We start from the raw sequence: 14,216 nt of genomic DNA, 5'->3' as shown, positions 1-14,216 counted from the left end.
AAGGAAGGAAGGAAGGAAGGAAGGAAGGAAGGAAGGAAGGAAGGAAGAAAGAAAGAAAGAAAGAAAGAAAAAAGGAGGGAGGGAGGAAGGAAGGAAGGAAGGAAGGAAAGAAGGAAGGAAGGAGAGAAAATCATTGAAGAGTAAAAGAAGAATGGAAGAGGTCAGTTTGAATGTATATCTTATTCTCACCCCTTACTCCCCCCAATTATCTTCTATAGCCTCCAGTTTTTACCCCTTGATTTCTTATTACTTACTAACAAATTATTATATACATGGGATCAGGATGGGAAATATCATGGTCCACATATGTATTTGCCTACATCCTTTTACTGTCCTCCCATGTCCTATTGTCTAAACAAATTCTCCCATCACCACTAAGCAAAATGAGTGGCTTTCATACCAAGAGAAAGGAATTGGCCTCTCTAACTCTGAAGTAATGAGACCATTTTTCATTGGATGTCTCAAGTTTAATATATTAAGTATCATTAGGATATGTGGGATTAGATTAGTCTCATCATTTCACCTTGCCTCATATAATGATTAAGTTGAGGAAGTCTGAGTCAGAGAATTTCAGAAAGCTCACATTCAAAATGTATTCATTCTAAAATAATTATTTCAGCCTCTAAGATTTTTCTGATGACAGTTCTGCCATAATTTCTAAGACAGCGGATATTGAATACTTGCAAAGAACTCGGGATACAAGGGAGCCGATCAGAGCACAAGTAATGTTTTGCAGATGCTACAGAAGCTTGTCTAAAGGAAGTATGGGTTCTCTAACCAGATGTTCTGAAGCAATAAAAATGCCTTGATATTTAACATGTCCAAAACAGAAATCAACCCCCCAAAACCTGCATCTCTGCCTTTTCTACTTTCCTATTATTTTGATGGCACTAACATCATCCCAATCTCCTGGTCTTCTACCTTCATGGTCAACAGTGATTCTTCCCTTCTCCTTTATCCCCCACATTCAATGTCCTACTGATTCTGCCACTGAAATCTCTTTTATCTGTCTACTTACCATCACCATTTCACTTCAGGCTTTCTTCACTTCTTGCCTAGACTTTAGCCCTCTAATATATTCATCTGACTCCAGCCTCTCCCCTCTCCAATCTGTCACACAATTGCCAAAATAACTGAGCGGTTTTTACAAGTCAGATAAAGTATATCATCAGAGAGATGTATGACTGGGAAAGAGGTTGGGCCAATCATGTGGTAAGAGCAAGGTATAACAACCACTGGACAGCCACCAAATTCTCTTGATATGCCCTTAATATTAGGTGACCAAAAGCAGAGGGGTCACACGCAGGGTCCAGGACACCTGATTCCCAGAGGACTGCTTACAGATTAAAATTAAAATGACTGTTTAGATTCGTTAACTTAAATATTTTATATTAATTTGTTAGATATCAAAATTAAATAGTATTACTATATTTATGTAAATACATTATTTAAAGATAAAAATATAATTAGGAAATATTTTAAGAATTTAAAAAGAAATTATTTCTTTTTAAGATTATAAATTAAATTAAAATTTTAATTAAATTAATTAAAAATTTTAAGAATTAAAAAATTTAAGAAAATAAAAACATAATAGAATATAGACAATGTCATTTTATGGGTTTCTAAGTCAATATGTGTGGCCTGCAGATTTAGGCCTGTTTTTCTACTTGACCCCAATTCTCTTTTGTATACCAGCATCTCCTTTCTGTGTCTAGAGTCCTCCACTAACCTGTAACCGACTTGAGGGCATTCATCTTTGAATATCCCTTTCGGTCCCCAGCATCACAGTGGACACATAGCACCCTGAATAAATGAACTGATTGATTAGGAAAAGATACTGAGGTTCAGGATGATGTGATTTTCTGATGTGAGCAGGCAGAGTTCTTCCACATTTCTGGGGTCACCTTTGGTTGCTTCCTCCCATCCCGAGCCCAAGTCCTTCCTATCATGTCCAGAAAATAGAACCCTTGGCAGAGTGGAAAAGAGATGCTCTACGAGATGCTTCACTGGTGAGGAAGGTTCAAGGAGGCAATGCTCAGCACTCCCACTTAGGACAAGTGATCCATTTAGTTACATACGCCAATTCACAGAAAAGAAAATCTTTTCCTAAAGTAACATAAAAACTCAAGCTGGCATCAAAAGCCCTCTTTTTCTTAAAAACAAACAAACGAATGAATGAATGAATGAATAAACAAACAAATAAATAAATGGATGAATGAATGAATGAATGAATGAAATGTAAAATATAAAAAAAAAAACCCTAACTTGCCAACCTTGTCTTATTTCCTGTTACACACTCTCCATTTCAGGGTAGTTTGCTCGCTATTTACTGTAGGTTAATACTGTCTCTCCCACCTGTGCCTTTGCATTTACTTATATTCATAGCCTGGGAATTATCTTCTCCCTCATCTCACATCTCCAATCAGCCTCCAAATCTTGAATTTTCTACCTTTATAGATCCCCCCTCTTCCCCTCACAGCTACCGCCTCCATCCTCTTTCAGCTGGGTGCTTAGAATAATTTACTAACCAGTCTCTCCCACTTCCAGTTTTACTCCACTCTAATCCGCACCATCCTTAAACCCAAATCTGGCTGGGTGATTCCTCTGTTCAACCAACCCTAGCAGTTTCCCATCGTCTCCAGGTTAAAACAGAAGCTCTTCTGGTTGGTTCCTAGAGTCCTTCTCCACCTGGTTTTGAACTATCCTTACAGCCTCACTAGCAGGTACTCCCCGACCCATACTCTGAGATTCTCTTCTCTCTTCCTCATTCATCAAACTTCCTCTCCTATCACCAACTACCTGGAGTTCCCCTTCTGGCAAAAGCAAAGCATCTAGAAAATTATTGGTTTGCTGATCTGCCAAAGTCGCCCTTCCAAAAGGGTTAGGTTGGTGATGGGTTGAAATATCACTCTCGATTCCAACTGCTTTACAAAGTGTAAAAAGCAGGATTTTTTAGAAAAACTGTGGAGTCATTACAGAGAGGTCCAAAGAGATCATGAATGTATATTGTTTTATAAATCACAAAATACTATATAAATATTAATATCATTATTATTATGACTATTACTATTGATAAAGTATCTCATCCAAGAAAGAGGTAGAGAAAAAAACAATGCCGTTTCTAGAAAGTATGTGAATATATATGTAAAATAAAAATGAAAATTACAAATATGAAGCCATTTCATTTTTCTTGCCCAAAATTAAAATTTCAGGGCATCTTCCAGGGTACATAACTATTACTTTTCCATCAGCCAAATTACTGTCCTTTCTTTCAAATATAGGTTCTTCAGTAGTGGAGAAAGAAACCTTTGTGGTTCAGTGAAAAGAACCCTGGATTTGAAACAAAAGGACCAGGGCTCAATTCCCACCTCTGCTCCTTACTAACTGGGTGGCCTTGGGCGAGTCATTCATTTGGCCACTCTTGGCCCAGTTTCATAAACTAAAATTGTGAAGCTGATGACCTCTATGGCCCCTTCTGGCTTTTAATATGCAATCCCACAAAATCCATTAGCATGAGAAAGAAAGAGACAGAGACAGAGGCAGAGACAGAAAGAGACAAAATAGTTAACATCAGTGATAATCCAGACATTCTCTGGAACTCAGATGTCATGAGACTTTACTGGAAATATAGTCAAAGTGACTAAAAGTTAAGTAGGAGGAAAAATTCAATTTCAGCAGTAATAGTGGAATACTCAGAATATTTCCTTTTTTTCCTTAAGGATTAATTTTAGAAGAAAGACACTTAAGTTGATATAATATCCTGTCAACCTCATCTACTTATAATTTCCAGTACTTTTTTCTTTTTCTTCTCTCTTTTCTTTTCAAAAAGTGCCAACACTGCTTTTTTTTTTTAAAGCATCTCCCTAAACTGTACATAAGTATTTACTGTGCTCTGGGGAAACTGCCAGCATGACGTTATTTACTGTATGACTAATATGCAGTAATGAAGCATAAATGGACAACTATTTACTTGTGTTAATCACCAAAGAGCTTTCCAAAAGCTGTGGCCTTGGAGCCCTATTTCCCCCCCCACATCATCTCCATTTGCCAAAAATCTGCTCCCAAAGAGGCAAATGTGCAATCTTCAAGTGAAAGCCAGCAAATGAAAGTCACAAGTCATTATTTGCCTAAAATGTTCTTTCAAAAAAAATGTTTTCGAATTGTTTCCCAGTTAAAAGGACTTGTACATTCCATTTAAGGTCTTTCCATAAACAAGCCTAATACTCGAATGTTAAGTATCTGAAAATTATTGAAATACTTTTAATACTTTAAAGACAAACCATTATAACTAAGGAAATGAAGAAAAATCATTTCATTCTTCTATTACTTTCTCTTCTTAGGAAAAAGGATTTTGATACATTTTTCCTCTTCTAATTAAGGAGAGTGTTTCTTTCTCCTTTTTCCTTTTTCCAAAAGTAATTATTCTGATCTTCACCAATCAAAAGTTATTTCCTACTAAAGCCAGATTATTTTTCTCCCTCTGAATGCTGGATGTATGCATACAGTGCATGTTCTATTATTTCTTTTATAGATATAAATAACTGAAGTTTTTCTACCACCCAACCCTAGAAAATAAAATTCAGATAGTCAGCCCTTTATCCAGCACGAGGAACAGTGTTCCAATTAATTGACTCTACTCATGACTAAAATGAATATGTATAAGATATATGGAGGATTCGTTTTCAAAGAATTAAGAGGTAAGATATAGCAACTGAAATTATATACATAACTGACAGCCATATAGTACTTTAATGTTTGCAAAATGCTTTACAAATACTGAATCTAATAAGCCTTGCAAGAAAGGTACATTTATTATCCTCATTTTACAGATGATGCCAATACACAGTATTGACTCCAAGACGGAAGGTAAGGGTTTTAAAGGGCGGCTCAGTGCCTTGGTGGATATTGTCAGGCCTTGTAAAAGAAGGTCCTGGGTTCAAATTTGACCTCAGATGCTACCTAGTTATGTGACCCTGGGCAAGTCACCTAAGCTCCATTGCCTTTATACTGCTTTTCTGCCTCAAAATGGATACTTAGTGTTGATTCTAAGATGGAAGGTAAGGAATTCTATAAAAAAATTCTTTTTCAAGTTATATATCTCATATGTACATAATTCTATTATCTAAAGTTTCACCTACTATATGTAGGGTTTTTTTTAAGCTTTAAAAAAAGGGGCCTATGATATATTTGAGTTAAATTATGTTGGCTTTTATTTCAAACTTTGAAAAATGTAGCTCCTTTGAGATTAAGTTGTTTCCCTAGATTTCCTTCCCCACCCTTGAACTGCACAAGTTAGGAAGAATACATTCACTCCTTGTAGCCATATTAAAAATATATTTATAGTGCCTTGGAAACACCATGAAACCAAGACCCCAAAGACTAATTTAAAAGTATCTAATGTTTCAAATGCTAAAAAAGCACACACACTCACACATACAGACACAGACACACAGAGTTTCCTTTTTATTACAGAGACAGTCCCTGTACCTAATTTTACTATTTAAATAAGCAAAGAAATTAAGTTTAGTAGCTAAGGATGTCTTAATTTTTGCAAAGGAGTACTTAGAAATAATGAAAAGGTTTTTCTTCTATACCTCAAAATAAGTGGTTTTAGTGAAACATTAATTCCCATGATCCTCCAAATTAAATGCTGACCCTTGGATAAGAAAGGAAGGAAAGACAAAACAGCACCCAGTCCCATTGCTTTTATTAACTGAAAAATAAATGGATCTCCCCTGAAGCTGTGCCGGTTCTTTTAGACCCCTCACTCCCTAAGAAGGGATCTCTTGGTAATATTGTTTCTTCTCCTCATCTACTGGACTGGCAAACTCCTTGAGCCTAGGAATGATGTTTTATTTTTTTTTATTTTAAATATCTAACAGCTGTGTACAACAATAAAAGTAAGTTACTGCATGGTGCTTTATAGTTTTATAAACTTTCTTTTGCATATATTAATTTCTTTGATCCTCACAACAGTCAGGTGCAGTAGACAGAGGAAGGATTATTTCCCCATTTTCTAAAGAAAAAAAAGTTCCTTGTAGACATATTAGCCACAGTCACACAGATATAAAGAAGCAAAGTCAGGATTAGAATCCAAGTTTCCTGACTTTACTCTTTTGTTGCTCTAGACACCCATTAAATAAAAGTGGAACAAATGAAAGCACAAATTAATTGAATGAATTAATCTGCCCATATAGATACCAATATTTGGAATAGTATATGTCTTGTCCATCTGTCATAACTTCTGCATGGAGTAGGGTACATTTGGAATGAAGCTAAGCGAGCCTCCCCATAGCTTTAAACATTTCACTAATAAACTCTTGGCTGGAGTGTTTTATCATGACCCAGTGGTCAGACTGCTTCACTGTTGGTCAGGAAGAAGCAGATTTTATTCTGGCCTCTGATACTTCAAAGCAGAGTCCCCTCTCATCTGCAAAATGGGGAACACACATCTCTAGTCCCTGTTCCACTGCAGTAATTCTGAAGCTCAAATGAAAAAAATATGGGAAGTATTTTGCAAAAAAATCCGGCACAGTATGTCAGTGGTTATTAAATTCATTAGCATGATAATTTTCATCTTGTTTAATGGAGTTAAGATAGAAATGGTTTGAGACAGATTGTTTTCCAGATGTTATTCCTTCATATTTCAAGTCCCATATATTATTCTCATAGTTGGGATTTGTTATTAGTTTATTATTACAGTCCCATCTTTTTCTATGGGGGTTAGTTAGACACAGTCCTGGGACAAGCTACTATCTTTCTCTAATTCTTTTGTAACAAATGTGCTAAAGAATATTGCACAGGTGCATAAAATAACTGCACTTGCAGCTGAATCAAAAATATGATGGAAGTTCTTCCTCTATAAGCAGCAATTCCCAAAGTGGGCGCCACTGCCCCCTGGTGGGTGCTGCAGCAATCCAGGGAGAGCAGTGATGGCCACACTTTTTTTGTATTACATTCTAGTCTGAGTTCAATAGTTTCATAATTTCCAGGAGTGCTAAGTAATATTTTTTTCTGGAAAGGGGGCGGTAGGCCAAAAAAGTTTGGGAACCACTCGTCTATAAGCATCCTCTGTCCAACTGTGCTTAAGAAATGTTTACTGAATGAATGACTGATTGATTAACCTCCAATCACAGACAGAATAACACCTCATCCACCTCCTCTGCTAATTCTCTATACTTTGAAAGTTGTTCATTGCAGATAGCATGGAGATTGGATATTTGGTAGGCAATATTTTAAAAATCTTGTTCTTCAATTTTTATGGATCAATGTTATGTCCCACCATCGTGAACAACTATTTAGTCTGTGATAATGATCCAGTTCTAATCGAATTTCCTAGTTGGATTCATCAGAATATTTTAGAGTCTGCATTTCTGTTTTATGAAGATTTATCATCTCTTGGCTCCATTTTCATCATCATCATCATCATCATCATCATCATCATCATCATCATCATCNGGCTCCATTTTCATCATCATCATCATCATCATCATCATCATCATCATCATCATCATCACTATTCCAAACCATTTTGAAATAGATATGGTAAGGAAAATAGGGAACTCTTCTGTATTTCCCATGTGTGGAGTCTAAAAGTGATAGAGATGTGAGAAAGGGAAAATTTTTCACTAGCACATCAATTTCCACTGTGGAATCTGTAAGTCAATGAGTATTTCAGCCTTACAAACCCAACTGTTAAAGGGCTATGTGAACAGCGTGTATCATGCAAGAAAATTAGGTTCTCATGGCAACATCCACTGGTGTTCATTCCTTCTGGAAGGACAGATGGCAGCCCTGTCAGAACGCTCCTGGCACATTATAGAATTTCTTTAGGAAAACAGATGTATATGACATTAACATCCCTATGAGGTGTTGGGAGTCTTTCATCTCTAAGAACTGCTGTAATTAAAATAACTAAAGTCCTGGGGAGATGCCAAAGAAATCAACAAACAAAAAGATGCTTGGATCTGGGAATGCCACCCAACAAATGCCAAAGATGAAGCTGCAACTTGGTCCTGTGAATGATGGTAAGAGGTGAGAAATGTGGCAAGGGCTTGTACTCAGCTTTGGCATGAAGCTGGAGCCCAGCACCTCTGAACTGTACCTGTCCCCCCAGCAAAGCCCAAAGGGACACAAGCCATCAAGCCTTACCAAAGGATAAATGCAGCTAAAAATGTGCAATCTGACCAAATGAAGTGAGATTTCTCTTAGAGCATTTCACACATTCATTTCTCTTCTGTAATAATTTCCAAAGAACTTGACTGATTTAGACTCAATCTAGTTTGCTCATGTGGGTTCACAGGTTCAAAAGATGTAGAAAAGAAAAGAGATCTCAGAGATGATTTACTCCAAGCCCTTCATTTCACTATTGAGGAAACAGAGGCTCAGGCATAGTAAGCAACTTGCTTGTGGGCACACGGATACTAAGCTTCAGATTGAACTTATTTTTTTTTTGCCTCCAAAATCAGGATTCTTTCTTACTTTCTCATCAGGATATCCAGAAACCTATTTGTGGTTAACTGTGCCTGCACTCAAACCAGTTAAAATCTTATTTTCCAAAATCTATTTAAATTTTGATTGAAATGTTCTGTTCTGTTTAAGAGAGAAGGATTCTTTAAGAAATCTCAATCTTAGTCAATTGGATGATAGTAATAGGCAGTTTTAAAAGAGTTATTGTAAAAATCAGTCCCGAGGGGCAGCAAGGTGGCTGGATGGAATCAGGTCTGAGGATGACTAGAACTAGATCATTATCACAGACTAAAAAAGTTGCTCACAATTGGATGGACATAACACTGATACACAAAAATTCAAGAACAAAATTTTTTAAAAATTGCATACTAAATGTCCAATCTCCATGCTATCTGCATTGAACAACTTTCCAAGTATAGAGAATTAGCAGAGGAAATTGGAATATGATAGGTCCTGGGTTCAAATCTGTCTTCAGATCCTGCCTAATTCGGTGGCCCTAGACAAGTCACTTAACTCCAAATGCTTAGTCTTTAGCACTCTTCAGCCTTGGAACCAATATTCAGTATAAATTTCAAAACAGAAAATAAGAGCTTAAAAAAATATCAGCTTCTCTACTTCTCTAATACACTAATTAGAAGCTAAAAGAGATGGATAATTCTTCTCCAAAAGCAAGGATCCTATAAAGTTGTCATAGCCTGGTCCATGGTAGGCAGTCAATAATAACTAGACATTTTAAAATAAAAAATAGCAAAAGTAAGCTTTATTAGACTAAGAGAGAATCTAGTCACAAAGGGTTTTAAAGCTTCCAAGTCTCTTTCTTCGAAGTTCTCTTCTTCTAGGATGGAGGGCAGGAAGGTTAAAAAGGCCAACTAAAGCTTTCCCTGTGATTAGCTCAAGCCCAGGCAAAATGAATAGGCCATCTGTGACTGGGACAATGGGAAAGAAACTGCCCATGGGGCTTTGAATCAAGCACAAAGACCGAGGCTAGAAATACTCCCCCTCCCCTTATCCCCAAGCCCCCCACTCTTGAAGGGCTTCTGACTTTAAGCCAAGATTGGAGGTGAGCTGATAAAAGAAAAGGGAACTAGAATAACAGACCTCAGAGGCCATCTAGCCTGAACCTTTTATTTTACAAATGAAGAAACTGAGGCCAAATTAAGTGGCTGGCCCAGAGTCAGAAAGAATTAAAAGTAGGGAAGCCAGGATTCAAACCTATACTCCGACTCCAAATGCATCCAATTTTGTCTTTGCTGCACAAGAAATAAGGAGGATGGATACTGAAGCTGGGGACGGGGGGGGGGGGGGGAAGGGGGTGGACAGAATGTAGAAGGGATCAGCCAAAATCCACTGAAATCCAGGAAAGTTCCTAAGAGCAGGTGAATCTTGAGTTGGATGGGGTGAGCCTAAGGGAGAATGTCTACATGCAAAGCTGATTTGTGTCAATAACTCTAGAAAATCCCAAACTGGCTGGACCCTCACAAGGCAGAGACTGAGTGTATTCTCCCTCCGGTATTCCCCATAACCTACCATCAGATTTATCATTTGAAACTGTCGCCTTCCTCCCATCCTCTATGATCAAAAGCTTCAATGAGCACTAAGTAGCAAATAGTATGAAGAATAAGGATCAGACCGTGATTTTATTGTTCTACAGGGATTCTTAACCTGAGGTCCATGACATCAGTTTTTTCTTTTTCTTTTTTTTTTTGTTTTTTAAATTTTGGTAACTCTGTTTGAATAAAATTGTATATAATATCTATCCTCTGAAAGGAGGGATGCAATGCCTTCCTTTATATTAGTTCTAAATTGGACTTTTGAGTTCACTTCAATGACATAGAACAAGATGTCCCTGCACAGATACTCCCTGGTTCCCCACAAGGACCACTTTCCTGTCTTTTGTGAGTTTATTTGCTCTCCTCCTCTCTCCTACCCCCCAATTAGATGGTAAACTCCCTGAGGGCAGAAACCATCTTTCTTTTTATTAAATGTATCCTAGCACAATGCCAGGAACATAGTAGGAGCTTAATAAATGTTTATTGGGATAGATTGGATAGTCCCAAATTCTTGGCCTGGAATTCACAATTTAACTTTCTTTTCCTGCATGATAATATTTTTTAACCCTGCAAAATATTAATCCATAAGGCTTAGGAGATATAATTTCCTTTTTCAGATGCAGAAATTGAGATTCAAAGATATTTTAAAATGTTCCAATTATTACAGAACTTCTCAGGTATCAGAATGAGAACTTAAGCATTTACTGAATTCTAATTCAGATTCTCCAATTCCAGATTTAATACACTGTTCCCAATATCACAATACCTCTCCAGATTTCTTAGTAGACCTATGTCTTACATGGTAATACACAAAATTTATTTTTTTAAACACTTCAAATGATCCTCCTTTGAATATGATGGACGGAAAGAATCAAGGGGTCCATTAACAGTTAATCAGGTGCATTCACCCTCTTCACTCTGTTCACTGCCAATCTTAACACATTAATCAAAGTAATTGGAAGCGATTTTGGTCCTTCCATCCCTTAACCTCCATGTAAAATGTTAAATTTTAAGAGCCAAGCCACACATCTTATCTGTGTCACGATTAATACTGTCAATTGAATTATTTAAGCACCCATGTATTTAAGAGTGAGGAAGTCATTTTTCAACAGAGAAGTCTAGGGAATATCTATAATTGTTGTTACAACGACAGATTGCACAAGTGGGGAACCTCAATGTAAATCATCTCATTTTCTGAGAATTTCTGGAACTGTGATCTGATTTTCCAGGAACAGATGACAAAAGCTGCCAACTCATAGGACTAGATTTTTACTAGAGCTAGAAAATTCAAAAAGGGCTCTTAAAAGCCACTAAGAAGTGCTCCTGAATTCCTCTCCACATGTCCTCCCTCTACAAAGAATACTGTTTCCAAGAGAATTCCTGCCTGAAACAGTTCCTTGGTATAGGGGAAAGAGAATTCTGGATAAACAGAATCTTTGGTGATTCAAGAAGTAAATTCAAGTAGCTAAAAACTATTTAGTTCTGTACAGCCCTCTAACCTACTTTGCTGCTCTTTCTGGCACCAATATAACATTTTAAATGTCATTGGAGAGTTAGAGAGAGAATAAAAAAGGATCAAATCAACAAGTGTCATAGCATCATAACAAACCGGGTGATGAGGCAATAATTCACTCTTTCAGAAGTAAAATGGATTGACCTTCTTGCCTGAAAATTATACCACTCAAGTCGTTTTTTTCAGGAAAGCTTCTGCCAATCATGCTTTTGCTAGTAGTGATAACGGACTCCCAAAGACCTTTCTAGAATCTCACCTAGAACCCTTATGACCCATAGCACTAAGGCAAGGCTTGAGATAAATCTAGACAATGTTAAGGCTAAGATCTATAGCCAAGCTAACAAAGTTAACCAGAACTCAATGCATTAAGGTACTGAAAAGGGATTCTAAAATAAAATATTCTAAAATAAAAGCATAAGACATAGTACCATTTACCTTAAAATCACAGGTCCACCCATAGACTCTCCAGGTCCACCCATAGAAAAACATATCCTCAAAAAACACACCAAGCAGATTTATTCCACACCCGAGCTTTATGTAAAGTAGCTATAATTATAAAATCAATTACTTCTTCCTGGCTTTTAATCAATTTTATCTCAGCATTAAGATTATCAAGATTAAAATAACTATCTAATCTTCTATTATAGTTGTTTGTGTTCAAAGCCTCATTTCTCCTATTAGACTATAAACTTAAAGAGGGCAAGGAATCTACTTTTTTTTTATTTTATACTTTAAGGGCGCTGATGCAGTAACTTGAGCACATCATTAATATATCATCAATGAATTAGTTATCTGAGAATGATAACTGTTGGGAAAAGCACCCCCTCCTCTTTGTATGCCTTGGGAAAAGTTGCTATCACTTTTTAAGGAAACCTGTGAATCCATTTGAAGGAAATAATTATTTTGAAACTACACCTGAAATATTTTCTATGGTTATTATCACTTTGCACCTAAAGACAGACATAATTTGGAGAAGGAAATAAAAATTAGCAAAAGGTCAAAAACTAGCCATTATTAAATACTGGATAGATACCAGACTCTAGGCTAGCCAGGATGATATTAACCCCAAAATGAAATAGGATCTACCTTCAGAGAGGGGAAAAAGGAAAAAAGGGATGAGTGAAAAGCATCAGGTTTAGGCTATTTGAAAATATGAAGGGCAAGGAAAAATTCAAACCAAATTCATATGATCTTTAAACTGTAGCTATTCAAGAAACCTCAGAATACCAGAGGAGACACCCCTGAAGTCTGAAAAAGAACCTTCTATAACAAGATCAAAAACTTTAAGAGGTGATAAAAATGGAAATCAGCAAATAGACAAGAAGATTTCATAGTTATTCCCAGGACTCTGCTCATATGATTTAATGCATAATCATTGAATAAAATCTCTAGTTGCTTTAGATTAATGAGAGATGTATTGGGTCCAAAGACTGAGAAAGGAGGTGCAGGAGATTTTATTAGCCCCATATATAATATTACGTTATTAAAAGAAATTAGAGTTTGGGGAATACCTCAAAATCATTAAAGTTGCCATAAAGGAGAATTTTGGTCTCCTACAAAATACTTTTGGTGCCATAATCAGAGGCAGGAAGCTGTTCTAGATAGCTAATGAGGTTTAGGGTGTTTCTTATATTCAATCACTCAAGCCAATTCTCCAAAATGTTTTAATCATTTCCAGTTAGAAGGATACAAAAGTCAACTTGGGCTTCCTTGCAACTTAAACTAAAGCTTCTCAAGAGAACATTTCAGTATCACGCTCTGAGAAATGTTTCCCACCTCCAATTATGGTACTTGAGAGATGATTGCCCCATATCAACTTCATTCAGAAAACTAAGTTTTTTTGTTTTTTTAATTTCAGTCTCTGCAATTAAAACCTTCAATGAAAATGGTGAAAAGAGGTGGTTAGACAATCACAGTTAATATACTACTGGTGGAGCTGTTAAATGGTCCAAAAATTGTGAAAAGCAATTTGGAATTGTATGAATTAAGTAACAAAGTTGTCCATTTTTGACACAGAGATTCCATGGCAACCAAGAAGTCAATGATAAAAGAAAAAAGAATCCAAGTATAGAGAAATATTTATAGTAGGACTTTTTGTAATAGCAAAGAATAAAGTGGATGCCCATTGATTTGAGAATGGCGAAGTAGAATGTGGAACAAAAATGTAATGATCCAAAGACGAACAGAAAGTAGAAGAAAACTGATATAAGAACTGATGCAAAAGGATGGATCAGCAAATGCAGAACAGTATGTACAATGACTTCAACAAAGAAAATGGAAACAATAACAATAACTGAAACTAAAAACAGTGAAATGATAAATAACCAAGCTTGGTCCCAAAGAGAGGAGTCTATGAGTATTGAACACTTTTTAGATGTTGTTTAGTTTTCCTGAACTGTTTTTCCTTCCCTCTCTTTTTTTTTTTTTAATTTTTGTGGCTTTCTGGAAATGGGAAGGGAGCAGACATATTTAGAAATGTGGATGATCATACACGTGATACAGACTTCTTTTAAAGCCAAGAAAAGGGTTGGATCATGGCAAGAAATGGCTACTCTCTTCCACTAATCAACTTTTTCTGTAGTTCCATCTCAGAAATTTCCTTTGTTCCAAACTAGAATTTATTGTCGGTTAATTTTACCTTTTATTTGCCCCACAGCCGCATGTGACAGGATTTCACTAGGACA

At 36.4% G+C, this 14,216-nt stretch overlaps 1 protein-coding gene across 2 annotated transcripts in view; it reads right to left on the bottom strand.

Annotated features, from left to right (window-relative positions):
* The window catches only part of GRB10 (growth factor receptor bound protein 10), a 217,748-nt gene that overhangs the window by 178,036 nt on the left and 25,496 nt on the right, over positions 1–14,216 (bottom strand). The window lies entirely within an intron of this gene.

This window comes from Gracilinanus agilis, chromosome 1, assembly GCF_016433145.1.
Source record: "Gracilinanus agilis isolate LMUSP501 chromosome 1, AgileGrace, whole genome shotgun sequence".
NCBI classification, from domain to species: domain Eukaryota; kingdom Metazoa; phylum Chordata; class Mammalia; order Didelphimorphia; family Didelphidae; genus Gracilinanus; species Gracilinanus agilis.
This window is presented reverse-complemented; position numbering and strand designations above follow the sequence as displayed.